Source organism: Theropithecus gelada, chromosome 1, assembly GCF_003255815.1.
Source record: "Theropithecus gelada isolate Dixy chromosome 1, Tgel_1.0, whole genome shotgun sequence".
Lineage (NCBI taxonomy): Eukaryota > Metazoa > Chordata > Mammalia > Primates > Cercopithecidae > Theropithecus > Theropithecus gelada.
Window position 1 is genome coordinate 120,936,278 of NC_037668.1, and position 13,440 is coordinate 120,949,717.

The 13,440-nt window shown below is 39.7% G+C and overlaps 1 protein-coding gene and 1 pseudogene across 2 annotated transcripts in view; one reads left to right on the plus strand and one right to left on the minus strand.

The window, feature by feature from the left end:
* EVI5 (ecotropic viral integration site 5) overlaps nucleotides 1–13,440 on the minus strand; it is a 279,600-nt gene that overhangs the window by 233,039 nt on the left and 33,121 nt on the right. The window lies entirely within an intron of this gene.
* Nucleotides 1,527–9,351, plus strand: LOC112633263 (annotated as a pseudogene).

A 13,440-nucleotide genomic window follows, 5' to 3' on the forward strand; every position in this document is an offset into this window, starting at 1 on the left:
GCACAGAAGACAGACAACATTAAAAACTACACTTGCATGTAGGACAACTCAGAAAAGTATCATGAATAGATGGAATCTACTGAATGATAAAAATGCTACAAACACCATTTAGTTGCCATCAATAAGAAATTTACTTGTTTTAAAAAAAATCCAGGCCAGGTGCAGTGGCTCACGCCTGAAATCCCAACACTTTGCGAGGCCAAGATAGGTGGATCACCCAAGGTCAGAAGTTCAAGACCAGCGTGGCCAACATGGCGAAACCCCATTTCTACTATAAATACAAAAATTAGCTGGCCTGGTGGCACGCCCCTGTAGTCCCAGCTACTCAGGAGGCTGAGGCAGAAGAATAGCTTGAACCTGGGAGGCGGAGGTTGCAGAGAGCCGAGATCGCGCCACTGCACTCCAGCCTGGGTGACAGAGTGACATTCCACCTCAAAAAAAAAAAAAAAAATCCAAATGCTGGCATTATCCAGAAAATTTTAACAGGTTTATTTATAATTGTCATAAAGTTGAACTGCTGAAATTTAACATCGACTCGGATTAATGCTTTACACCGCCACATTTATATTAAAAATTCACACAAAGGCCAGGCACAGTGGCATGCACCTACAGTTCATCCCAGCTTCTCGACAGGCTGAGGTAGGAGAATCATTTGAACCCAAGAGATTGAGATTGCAGTATGATATGATGGTGCCACTGCACTCCAGCCTCAGCAGCAGAGCAAGACTGTCCCTAAAAAGAAATTCACACAAATGAAAATGGAAAAACTGCCCATACCTGATTTCTGATCCTACTTTTTCCATTCACAATCATATACTTAGGAACCTTTTGACCTCATGGGGGAAAAAAAAAAAAAAAAAAAAAATCTAACATTCAGAACTACTAAGAACAAGAAGAAGAGAATTTTTGTTTTTCATTGAAATGTTTTCCACCATGGTGGTTTGTTTTTTTGGTTTTTGTTTTTTGGTTTTTTTTTGACAAGGTCTCGCTCTGTCACCCAGGCTGGAGTGCAATGGCATGATCTCAGCTCATAGCAAACTCCACCTCCCAGACTCAAGTGACCCTCCTGTCTCACCTCCCAAGTAGCTGGGACTATAGGTGTGCACCACCACACCCGGCTAATTTCTGTATTTTTAGTAGAGACGGGGTTTCGCCATGTTGACCAGGCTGGTCTTAAGCTCCTGGGCTCAAGTGATCCACCCACTGGGGCCTCCCAGAGAGCTGGGATTACAGGTGTGAGCCACTACGCCCAGCCCAGATGAGGCATGCTAGTGAAATATCTTGGCATAATTGTTACACATTTGGCATGGAGAGCACACAGGGTGGTGTCTTCAAAAAGGACAATCAGATAGGCCTCACTTGCCTCCTGCAAAGCACCAATAGCTGCATTCTGGAAGCACAGGTCTGTTGTGAAGTCTTGAGCAATTTCTCACACCAGACGCCGGAAGGGAAATTTGTAAATTAGAAGTTCAATGGATCTGATAATATCTAATTTCATGGAGTGCCACAGTACCAGGACTGTAATGATGAGGCTTCTTCACTCCTCCAGTAGAGGGCACACTCTTGCAAGCAGCTTCTGTAGCCGGTTGCTTCCTGGATGTTTTATCACTGGTGCATCTGCTGGCAGTAAGCTTTGTACCAGCCATGGTATAGAGCTCTCCTTACTTAACCTCCTTCTCCTTCAGCTGGAGCTCCTAATTTTTAACTTCTAAAAAGGCAACCATTCTACAATATGAACAAATAAGCCTGGGCATTCAGAAGCTTTTAATATGGATACTCTAATACATCTTTAATAACATATACAAAGTTCAGTTTCATCTACTATTTAACTTTCCAAAAGGAGAGACTGCTTTGAATACCTCTATATCCCCAGTATCAAAGATCTTGTCTATCATAAACCAGATGCTCAATAAATGTCTCTGTGGAATAAAGGGTAATTTCTACACATATATATAGTATATATAAATATATATACCTAGTTAAGCAGGAGAGTACTAATTACTGAATATGAGTATTCACTTAATTAGCCAAATCATGCTAACTTCAGACAGGGAAAAACTCCCTCCCCATTTAGAGCACAGAAAGTGTTATAAAATAATGTACTTTGTCAAGCATTCGAAGAGTCACTAAAAGGTAGATCCAACCTTATCATACATAATCTACATCCTGCTAAAAGTGGGCCCACAGCCTCAGATTTCCAAATATCCATACTAATTCATGTTCACATAACTGTTCTCTAAGTCTCTTAAAATACTCAATCAAGCCACCAAAGTTGACACAGATGAAAATAAGCTCACCATTCAAAAATATAAGTCACACAAGCGACAAAACTCAATAAATGACAGCTGAGCATAGAATTAGACCCACAAGCACTTCAACTATTGGAATTCTCAAATACAGAATACATAACTAACTCTAAAATGCCCAAAGCAATAAAAGAATTCTTTAAATGAGCAAGGAATAGGATACAAAGATCGTGCAAATTTTTGAAGTATCCAAATGGAACTTATAGAAATAAAAAATTTAATAAATGAAATAGGAAAAAAAGGGAGGTGAGATGTGGGGAAGACAGAGGGGTAGAGAATTAAACAGGCATAAACAGAAAATGAACAAGAAGAGCTGAAGACATTAACTCAGAAGGCAGCACACATACAAAGCAATACTTAAGAGATTTATTTTAATATAAAACCAAATAAAAAATGGTATTTGGTTTACCAAACTAAGTCGTCTTTCATATAACAAGATAATGAAATAATTTAATACATGAAAACATAAAAATAAATCAAAAATCAAAACTAAAACTAACACTTTCACGAACACACTGAAAAACACCACCATCATCACACTACACTATGCTCTTTAGACATTTTAGGGGTCACAAACTCCTTTGAGAAATTCATGCACATATGAACAAAATTTTGCAAATAATTTTTGAACATTCCTATCATCCCCAGATCCAGAAGTAGAATTCCTGACCCTCCTTTGGCTATAATAAATGTCTATCCCATTGCCTTTTTCCCTTACTTTTAATTTTTACCACTTATATGAGGCCTACGACCAGAAAAAAAAAAGTAATATTTTATCTGTTAACTTCTTCCTGTGAAAAAGGTCAATTAGTTCTTTCCCCATCATCCATATCATCAACCTTGCCCACCATAACATACAAACACTTCATACATTCTATCACCCCTATGTAATTAAAACATGTTTTTGGTTACACCAATATTCAGTGTATGCATTAACATGACTATGTAACTTTAGTCACAGTTGTTCTATGAGGTATGCTCTGATTACTTTTACTTTTACTTTCTTTTTTACCTTCCCTGGAGTTAATAAATGTCTTAATTGTTTAGCTTTATTTGTACTTATAAATTCACCCCAATTCATCCAATTATATAAATCTCAACATATTCAAGCATATCACATGTGCTATCAATTTTATATTTTTGTACAAGTCCTTTCTGCAACCTTCTGACTTGCTCCATTCTGGACTAGCTGCTCTACACGTGGTACACAACTGTGATCCCAGGTATTCCTTTCAACTCTCTTGGGTTGGATCATTTGTTTCCTAAACGCTATGTCTTCCCTTTGCTCAAAACACTTTTATTTTGGTGGAGTACCTCCTCTATTACCTTCCTGAAAGGGGTTGCATGAGAGGTGAGTTTGAGACACTGCATATGTGAAAATGCTTTTTCTACTGTTACACTTGAAAGTGACTGCGCTATAAACTCTTAGATTACAAATTATTTTCCCAATCGGGCACAGTGGCTCACATCTGTAATCTCGGCACTTTGGGAAGCCAAGGTGGGTGGATCATCTGAGCTCAGGAGTTCAAAACTAGCCTGGGCAACATGGTGAAACCCCATCTCTACTAAAACTACAAAAAATTAGCTGGGCGTTGTGGCGCATGCCTATAATCACAACTACTTGGGAGGCTGAGGCAGGAGAGTTGCTTGAACCCAGGAGGCAGAGGTGGCAGTGAGCCGAGATCACGCCACTGCACTCGAGCCTGGGCGACAGAGACAGACCCTGTTTTAAAAAAAATAATAATTTTCCCTTATACTTTTTAAGATATTGCCCTCTATTGTCTTTTTGCTTCTAGTATTCTTGTTGAAGTGCCTGAAACTATTCTAATTAACTAACCTATTTTTCCTTTACCTCTGGGAACTTCTCTATCTTCTCCTTAGCCCCTTATTTGTGAAAATTCAGTAAAATGTCTTTTTTTTTTTTTTTTTTAATACGGAATCTTGCTCTGTTGCCCAGGCTGGAATACAGTGGCGCAATCTCAGCTCACCGCAGCCTCTGCCTCCTGGATTGAAGCAATTCTCCTGCCTCAGCCTCCTGAGTACCTGGAATTACAGGCAGGTGCCACCATGCCTGGCTAATTTTTGTACTTTTAGTAGAGACGGGGTTTCACCATGTTGGCCAGGCTGGTCTCAAACTCCTGGCCTGAAGTGATCTGCCCGCCTCAGCCTCCCAAAGTGCTGGGATTACAGACGTGAGCCACTGCACCCAGCCTAATGAAATGTCTTAATACAGATCTTTTTTTCACCTGTTGTGCTTAGCGCTCCAATGGGCCCTTTTAATTTAGAAAAGGACGCATCAGAGCGCTAAACACAACAGGTTGTTCAGTTCTGGGAACTCTTCCTTTTTTGTGGGGAGCAGGGAGTCGACCTGCACGTGCTGAGGGACGGCGGTGTTGCACAGCCCTGTTTTCCTAATTTCTTTTATGACATCCTCCTCCATAGTTTCTTTCTTAAACTCCTGTCTCCTTGCCAGTCAGCTCACAATAAAGCCCTTTTTCTTTTCTCAAAAGCCGGTGCCATAGTATTAGGTTCTATGAGCATCCAGCAGTGAACCCACTGCTTAGTAATACCAGTATCACTCATTTAACAAGAATTTATTTGGAATCTACTCTAAAAGAACACTTTATTGGGTGCTAAAAGTATCGTCATAAACAAAATAGACATGCTCCTTTCCCTCACAGAGCTAGTTAAGAAGTCAAATCGTGCCGGGCGCGGTGGCACAAGCCTGTAATCGCAGCACTTTGGGAAGCCGAGACGGGCGGATCACGAGGTCAGGAGATCGAGATCATCCTGGCTAACACGGTAAAACCCCGTCTCTACTAAAAACGTACAAAAAACTAGCCGGGCGTGGTGGCGGACACCTGTAGTCCCAGCTACTCCGGAGGCTGAGGCAGGAGAATGGCGTAAACCCGGGAGGTGGAGCTTGCAGTGAGCTGAGATCCGGCCACTGCACTCCAGCCTGGGCAACAGAGCAAGACTCCGTTTAAAAAAAAAAAAAAAAAAAGAAGTCAAATCGTGAACAAATAAATGCAGAGAAGGATACATGACATGAGGGCAAAACACTAAATAACTTAATTTGATAGGGTGGAGAAGGACTGCCTTTCTGAGGAGGCAACGTTTAAGATAAGATCTCTGAAATGAGCAGGAGGCAGCCAGATAGACAAAGAGCCAGGCAAAAAATAAAAATAAAAAGAAGGAAAATATACAAAGGCCCTGAAGAACTGAACATTTTGATGGGTTAAAAAGCACTCTCATCCAGTCGACATGGCTCAGGCCTGTGATCTCAGCACCTCGGAAGGCCGAGGCAGGAGGATCACTTGGGCCGGGGGTTTAAGACTAGCCTGGGCAACACAGTGAGACTTCATCTCAATCAATCAATCAACCAATCAATCAGTCATCAACCAATCAATCAATCAATAGAAAAGCACTCTCTAATAGAAATAAAAGGCAAGCCACAAATGCAAGCCATATCCGTTATTTAAGATTTTCTAGTAGCTATATTTTAAAAAGTAAAAAAAAGTAAAACAAATGAAATTAGATTTTTTAACCCAATATACTCAAAACATTATTTCAATAGATAAGGAATATGAAGAAATTATTAGTGTAATATTTTACATTCTTTCTTTAATACTAAGTCTGAAATTCAGTATGAATTTTACATGTACACCACATCTCAATTCAGACTAGTCACAGTTCAAGAGCTCACTCATCACATATAGTTAGGGGCCTCCCTATTAAACAACACAGGTTACAAGAACTAAAAAGTACCAAATGTGTGACTCAAAATTATACCTAATTTTGGAATCTAATTTTGGAATATATTTTCTGAACATAATTAGGTATAATTCTCTGTAGTAACACTGTCTCTCCATAATCTATAAATAAAAATAATCCACTAGGATATAGTTAAGTACTGTCTCTTGCTACATATACCAGCAAATCCTAAACTGACAGGACTTTAGGTCTTCGACATTCTTCCATATTTTGAAAAAGAAAAAGAAAAAAATTTAGCTTCAGTTAGTATGCCTAGGAGGAAGTCTGAAATAAAAAGTCATCTACAGAAAAGACTGTATCCTAACCCAAGCCCCAGAGAACAATAGTGAAGTAAAAGCCACATGCCATAACTTCAAAATCAATGCCATACTCCCATAGCCAGGGTAGCATTAGTAGCTGAGAGGCTTACTTTTACTACTATTCAGAAGAAACAATGTGGTCTTTACATGCTATCCAACAATGACTCATGATTCAAACATCAGGCTATCTCAGCTTTAGGGATTTAATATCCCTTCTAAATTTTTTACCTCCACAAGAACACTATCAATTTCACTCAACAAGTACTTACTAAACATAGGCATAAGGCTAGGCATTGAGTGGGAAAATAAGTAAGATATAGGGCTCCTGTCCTGTCTTCAAATTGCTCACTCGTAATGAAGTATGGGGAGGCAAACATGGAAACAATTACAAGTCTCTTTCTCTCATCCATTACTACCAAACCTAGTAGCTTAATATATTAAATATTTATTATCTCACAGTTTCTGTACGTCAGAAACTGGAGTACAGTTTAGCTGGGCAATTCTGGCTCATGGTCTCTCGTGAGCTTGCAGACAAGATCTTGGCTAGTGCTGCTGTCATCTGAAGGCTTGACTGGGGCTGGAAGAGCTGCTTCAAAGATGGCTTCCTCATATGTTTATTGGCAAAAGGCCTCAGTTTCTCACCATGTGGAGCTGAGTATAAGACTGAGTATAATAAGACTGCTGAGTATCCTCACCATATGGCAACTGGCTTCCCCCAGAACAAGAAAGCAAGACAGAAAATCCTCACATGACTTAGCTTCATAAGTCACTCTGACGTTTTTGCAATATTCAATTGGTTACACAAGTCAGCCCTATTCAATGTGGGAAGAAAGTGCATAAGAGTATAAATATAAGGAGGTGGAGACCATTGACAGCCATCCTGGAGGCTAATGACCTCATGTGACATATTATGTTCAACACACAAAGTTGAGCAAAAATGAAAATGTAAAAGGGCATGTTTATATGATATACTGTTTATAAACATACATATAAGTATAATGTTATATCTTAAAGAAGATGGGGACTATATTTACAAGTATATTTGTAATGTTTGTTTCTTACGGTGGGTGATATGAACATAGGTTTTTTTTTTTTGGTTTTTTTTTTTGCATCTGAAATATTCATTATAAAAAACTGATGCTTTGGGCCAGCTGTAGTGGCTCACACCTGTAATCCTAGCACTTTGAGAGGCTGAGGTGGGTGGATCACTAGAGGTCAGGAGTTCGAGACCAACCTGGCCAACATGTTGAAACCCCGTCTCCACTAAAAAATACAAAAATTAGCCGGACATGGGTGGCACACACCTGTAGTCCCAGCTATTCAGGAGGCTGAAGCAGGAGAATCACTTGAATCCAGGAGGCGGATATTGCAGTGAGCCCAGATCACACCACTGCACTCCAGCCTGGGCGACAGAGCAAGATTCCGTCATAAAAACAAAACAAACAAACCAAAAAACCCCAAAACAAAAAACGGATGCTTTGTCTAAAGGAAATTAGTATTTTTAAAGACATTATTGCCGAATACATTCATTAATACAGCTGTTCAGAACAACTATTTGGAAGTATCCAAGATATATGCCCATGGGCTGATTCAGAAATCTGTCCCAATGAAATACTCAAATAAGCAAGGATCTACATACTGAAATTAATCACAGAATTGGGAGCCGCCTGCCAGTCCTTTAACACTGGGGGGAGCTCAGTCAGAGCGGAGACTGGTGCTTCGCAGCTGGCTGTCTGCAGCACCAGCAGGGCCGACACCAAGAGGACTGAGGCTGTGAGGGCTGTGGGGCGGGACTGTAGTTGTCGCGTCTGGCTGCATGCACCTCAGGGTCCCAGGGAGCTGGAAAGGCAGTGATGGCGAGGAGAGCTGGCCACCAATATTCACCGAGCACTTGCTACGAAGAGCTGAAGTTGCCCTCCTAAAGAGGCCAATCCCCTCAACTGAGTCTCAGCCAGTATTTTGCTGACGACTGCCATTGTGAGAGATCACGTCACACTCTGCCTTTCTATTCCAGCATCTTGCTATTTACTAGAACTATTTATGGATTGCTATGACATCTGTATCTAGCAGCTGTATTTAGCTGCAGTTTCCTATCTGCTTCTAGTAAGTAAATCTGAAGAAAAAGAAGATAGTGTGCCTATGCTGGAACAGCTCAACAGTTGTATGACTAATATGAATGTAGTAATAACAAAACAAAATTTGCTACATGTATAACTATATTATTAGAAACCTATCAGTGGAATGGACCTCTGCCTTCCAACAGCTGCCTATTTCACTGAATTTGCTCTCTCTGAAGTAGTACACAAAACAGATCTTCATGATGGCTGGCCAACAATTTGCCTGGAAAAGGTTAAACACCACATAGCCAAATGTGCAGATTTCCTGGAAGTACTGTTGCAAAATTACCCCTTTCTAAATTACGCACTTTCTTCAGTAGCTGCTACATGTATGGGCTTCTTCGAGGATTATACTTCGTCTTTCTCCAACATGGCCTACAAGACTACATCACTACATCATCTTACTGCTTACTCCTGGGATTTCTTAGTGCAGTGTACTGAACAGCTATTGACTGCTCATGATAGTGATATGAAAGAAGCAAAGAGAGGACAAGCAGGACCTCAACTGGCACAACTATGTGTTCTAGACAGTCTCCTAGCCCTCGCAGCCAGTTCACTTTCAGCAACCTCAGCATGTCAAACAGTCACATAGACCTCACCGCTGTATCGCCATCCTACATCAACCAAACTGTCAGCAGATGGTATCTACCATGTACACCTCATCTTACAAGCTACAGACATGTCCTCCTGGCTTCCAAACTAGTGTTCAGGGCCTTGGGCACATGCGGACTGGTATTGGGATGTCCCCCACTGGCAACTGCCGCAGAAGTTAAGCCCTGTCTGAATGTTTCTTATAACCAGAGCTTTCACACAAATGAACATTACCCTTGTATTACTCCATGCTTTGAAAGGTGATTATGTGTAAGGTTAATAACTGACCCAGACTGCCTTGTGACTTGAAGCTCTGGGTAAGCTTTTTGTAAACTTCCATTCAAAAGTAGAGAGATCCAAATGACATCAGAACTCTTCAGGTACCAGCACCAGGAAGACTGAGTATCTCTTTCAATACACCATGAATACCTGGGAGGACTAAACAAACACTATGACGGTGTGTGTGTCAAATTCAGTTACAACAAATCCCTGTATGACAAAAATACTCAAGTCCTGGCTAATAGTACAAATATTTCAAAAATATTCAATAAACAGAAAATTTGGACAGAGTCCAATTTGCCATTTTGAGATTTGACCTATGGGAGATTCTGGGCCTAACATTGGCTTATAAGTCAAAAACGTTTATCTTGGGCTTGCCAAACAGTCTTTTATGATATAAAGTTAAAGGATTAATTTTTGAAGAGGATTTTTTTTTATTCTTCAGTTTTGAGTTTTATCTTTGTTCTACAGATGAAATTTTGAGTAAAGTCATGAATTCCTATGCTATACCAATCTGTACAATAAAAAAAATTTAGATTATTCTACATAACTTCCTATTATAAATAGTATAGGTATATGGATTTATGTACTAAAATTAAGGCTGGAGTAGATCTCTTATTTTTAAAAAGAAAAAAAAAAAATCAGGCCATGTATGGTGGCTCACACTTGTAATCCAGCACTTCGGGAGGCCAAGGTAGGTGGATCACTTGAGGCCAGGAGTTTCAGACAAGCTTGGCCAACATGACAAAACCCCGTCTCTACTAAAAATACAAAAATTAGCTGGGCATGGTGGTGCACACCTGTAATCCCAGCTACTCAGCAGGCTGAGGCACAAGAATCACTTGAACCCAGGAGGCAGAGTTGCAGTGAGCTGAGACTGAGCCACTGCAAAATCCAGCCTGGGCCAAAGAGCGAGCGAGACTCTGTCTTAAAAAAATAAATAAATAAATAAAAATAAAGAATTATTTATAATAAGAAAAAACTGGTAATAACCACAATGTTCATCAATCAGAAAATAAGCAAATAAATTATGACACTACCATACAACAGAATGTAATGAAGCCATTAAAAACAACATAGTTCCCAATTTGATGGAGCCAATCAAATATAGGTAAACAATATGATATACATACAATATAATACCATTTTTTGATAGGCTATCAATCTATTAACAGCTACCTCAAGATAGTGAGAATGTAGCAAGGGAAATAAAAACAGAGAAAGAAAACTTTCCTACTTTAGTGACTTTTGTATTTAAAATTTTTTAGTATCATGTAAGCCTTTTGTAATTTTGTTTTAAAAAGTTGGTTAAGGCTGGCCAGGCGCGGTGGCTCATGCCTGTAATCCCAGCACTTTAGGAGGCCGAGGCGGGAAGATCACAAGGTCAGGAGATCGAGACCATCCTGTCTAACACAGTGAAACCCCGCCTCTACTAAAAAAAAATATACAAAACATTAGCCCGGTGTGATGGCAGGCGCCTGTAGTCCTAGCTACTCAGCAGGCTGAGGCAGGTGAATGGCGAACCTAGGAGGCAGAGCTTGCAGTGAGTGGATATTGTGCCACTGCACTCCAGCCTGGGTGACAAAGCAAGACTCCATCTCAAAAAAAAAGTTGGTTAAGGCTGGGCATGGTGGCTCATACTTGTAATCCTAGCACTTTGGGAGGCCAAAGCAGGTGGATTGTTTGAGCCCAGGAGTTCAAGATCAGCTTGGGCAACATGGCAAAACCCCATCTCTACAAAAAATACAAAAATTAGCCGGGCATAGTGGCGCACACCTGTGGTCCCAGCTACTCAGGAGCCTGAGGCAAGACGACTGATTGAATATATGAGGTCAGAGGCTGCAGTGAGCCATTATTCAGCCACTGCACTCCAGCCTAGGTGACAGGGCAAGACCCTGTCTCACTAAATACATAAATAAACAAACAAACAAATAAATAAAATTAAAAACCTGATTAAGACAACAATCAGGCAGACCATATGCAAAATGTTAATGCAACAAAAAGTGAAAACAGAACTCAAATTACATATATATTCAAATTAGATCAAAGATATAGGCAGAGACATGAAGAAAATACATCAAAATTAAAATAAAGGTTATGTCAGAATATGAAATTTGGGGTCAGAGAGAGTCCTTTCTCTTTTTTCTAATTATCTCCAATGCGGTTATATAAAACTTACAATGAAAGAATGAGATCCACACATCAAAAAAAAGGTGAAAGATGATCTAGAAAAAAAAAAAAAAGACACTAGACAGTAGCCTAAAGAAGATAAATACTATCTAATGTAGTTTTGTTTTTAAAGTAATTCTTGGCTGGGTACGGTGGCTCACGCCTGTAATTCCAACACTTTGGGAGGCCCAAGCAGGCAGATCGCCTGAACTCAGGTGTTAGAGACCAGCCTGGGCAACACGGTGAAACCCCATCTCTACCGAAAATACAAAAACTTAGCCGGGTGTGGTGGCACGCATCTGTGGTCCCAGATACTTAGGAGGGAGAACTGCTTGAGCTCAGGGGGCAAAGGTTACAGTGAGCCGAGATCACGCCACTGTACTCCAGCCTGAGCAACAGTGAGATCCCATCTCATAAAGAAAAAAAAAAAGTAATTCTTATGTGTAAATGTTTTCATTATAAGTGATCCATATTTATGGAAAAAAAAGAAAACCAAGAAGAAAATTTAATTGTCCACAAACTCACCACTCACATAATCAGTGCTTTTTTTTGAAAAAATGATGGAGCATGATTAATATACAGAGAGACACCTAAGCCTCACTCAGAAGTAAAACTGTGAACTAGCTACAAGTCGTTAAGGGTTTCAAACAGACTTTTTTTAAAAGTATATTTATAGTAAAACATATAAAATTTGCCATTCTCATTATTTTTAAATGTATGGTTCATGGCATTTAAAACATTCACAATCTTGTGCAACCATGAGCATTATTTCCAACACTTTTTCATCATCCCAAACAGAAATACTATATCCATTTCCCTTTCTTGCATCCTTGGGTAACCTCTAATTTACTTTCTGACTCTATGAATTTGCCTATTCTATATATATATTACAGGTGGGATCATACTTGTATGATTATATGTAAAACTAGCCTTTTCTGTCTGGCTTATTTTACTCAGCATAATGTTTTCAAGGTTCATCCATGTTGTAGCATGTATCAGAACCTCATTCCTTTTTGTGGCTAAATAATATTCACATTCATACATATACAGACACCGCCCACATGCATTCTGTCTATGAATTCATCTCTATGCTGAGGGACATTTGAGTTATTTCCACCTTCTGACTCTTGGGAATAATGCTGCTATAAACACGAGCATACAAGTACCAAACTGAGTTTTAATAGTTTGCTCTGGCTAAACTATAAAGAAAACACAAGTAACAGAAACTGCCAAAAGCAATTACCACAATAAAATTCAATGTAAGACATTAACTTTGTGATTTTTAATATTATTTATACTTATTTTTCCAAATTTTCTTAAATATGTATTATTTTGCATAAATGAGGGGAAATTAATTTTTGTAGAGACCTTTGCCATGACAAGAAAAATATGTTCTAATCTGAAAAGATATAAAGTAAGGAAATAAAAGGGAGAGAGCAACACAATGCTGAAGATATCAGGAGATCATTATTGAGGTCAGGATTGCAGGTTAGCAGCACAGCTGAGAAGGGAGCTGACTTGGAGCCTAAAAGCATCTTTTTTTCTTTTTTCTTGTTCTGAATAAGAGAGAATACTAGTCTTCTCTCCATAATGACGAGCACAGCAGCCAGTATACACTAAACAACAAAAGTTGGCTGAAAGAAGCTGGGCACAGTGGCTCATACCTGTAATCCCAGCACCTTGGGAGGCTGAGGCGGGAGGATCACTTGAGGTCAGGAGTTTGAGACCAGCCTGGTCAACATGGTGAAACCCTGTCTCTACTAAAAATATTAAAAAATTAGCTGAGTGTGGTGGCACACACCTGTAATCCCAGCTTCTTGAGACACTGAGGCAGGAGAATTGCTTGAAACCAGGAGATAGAGGTTGCAATGACCCAAGATCATGCCACAGCACTCCAGCTTGGGT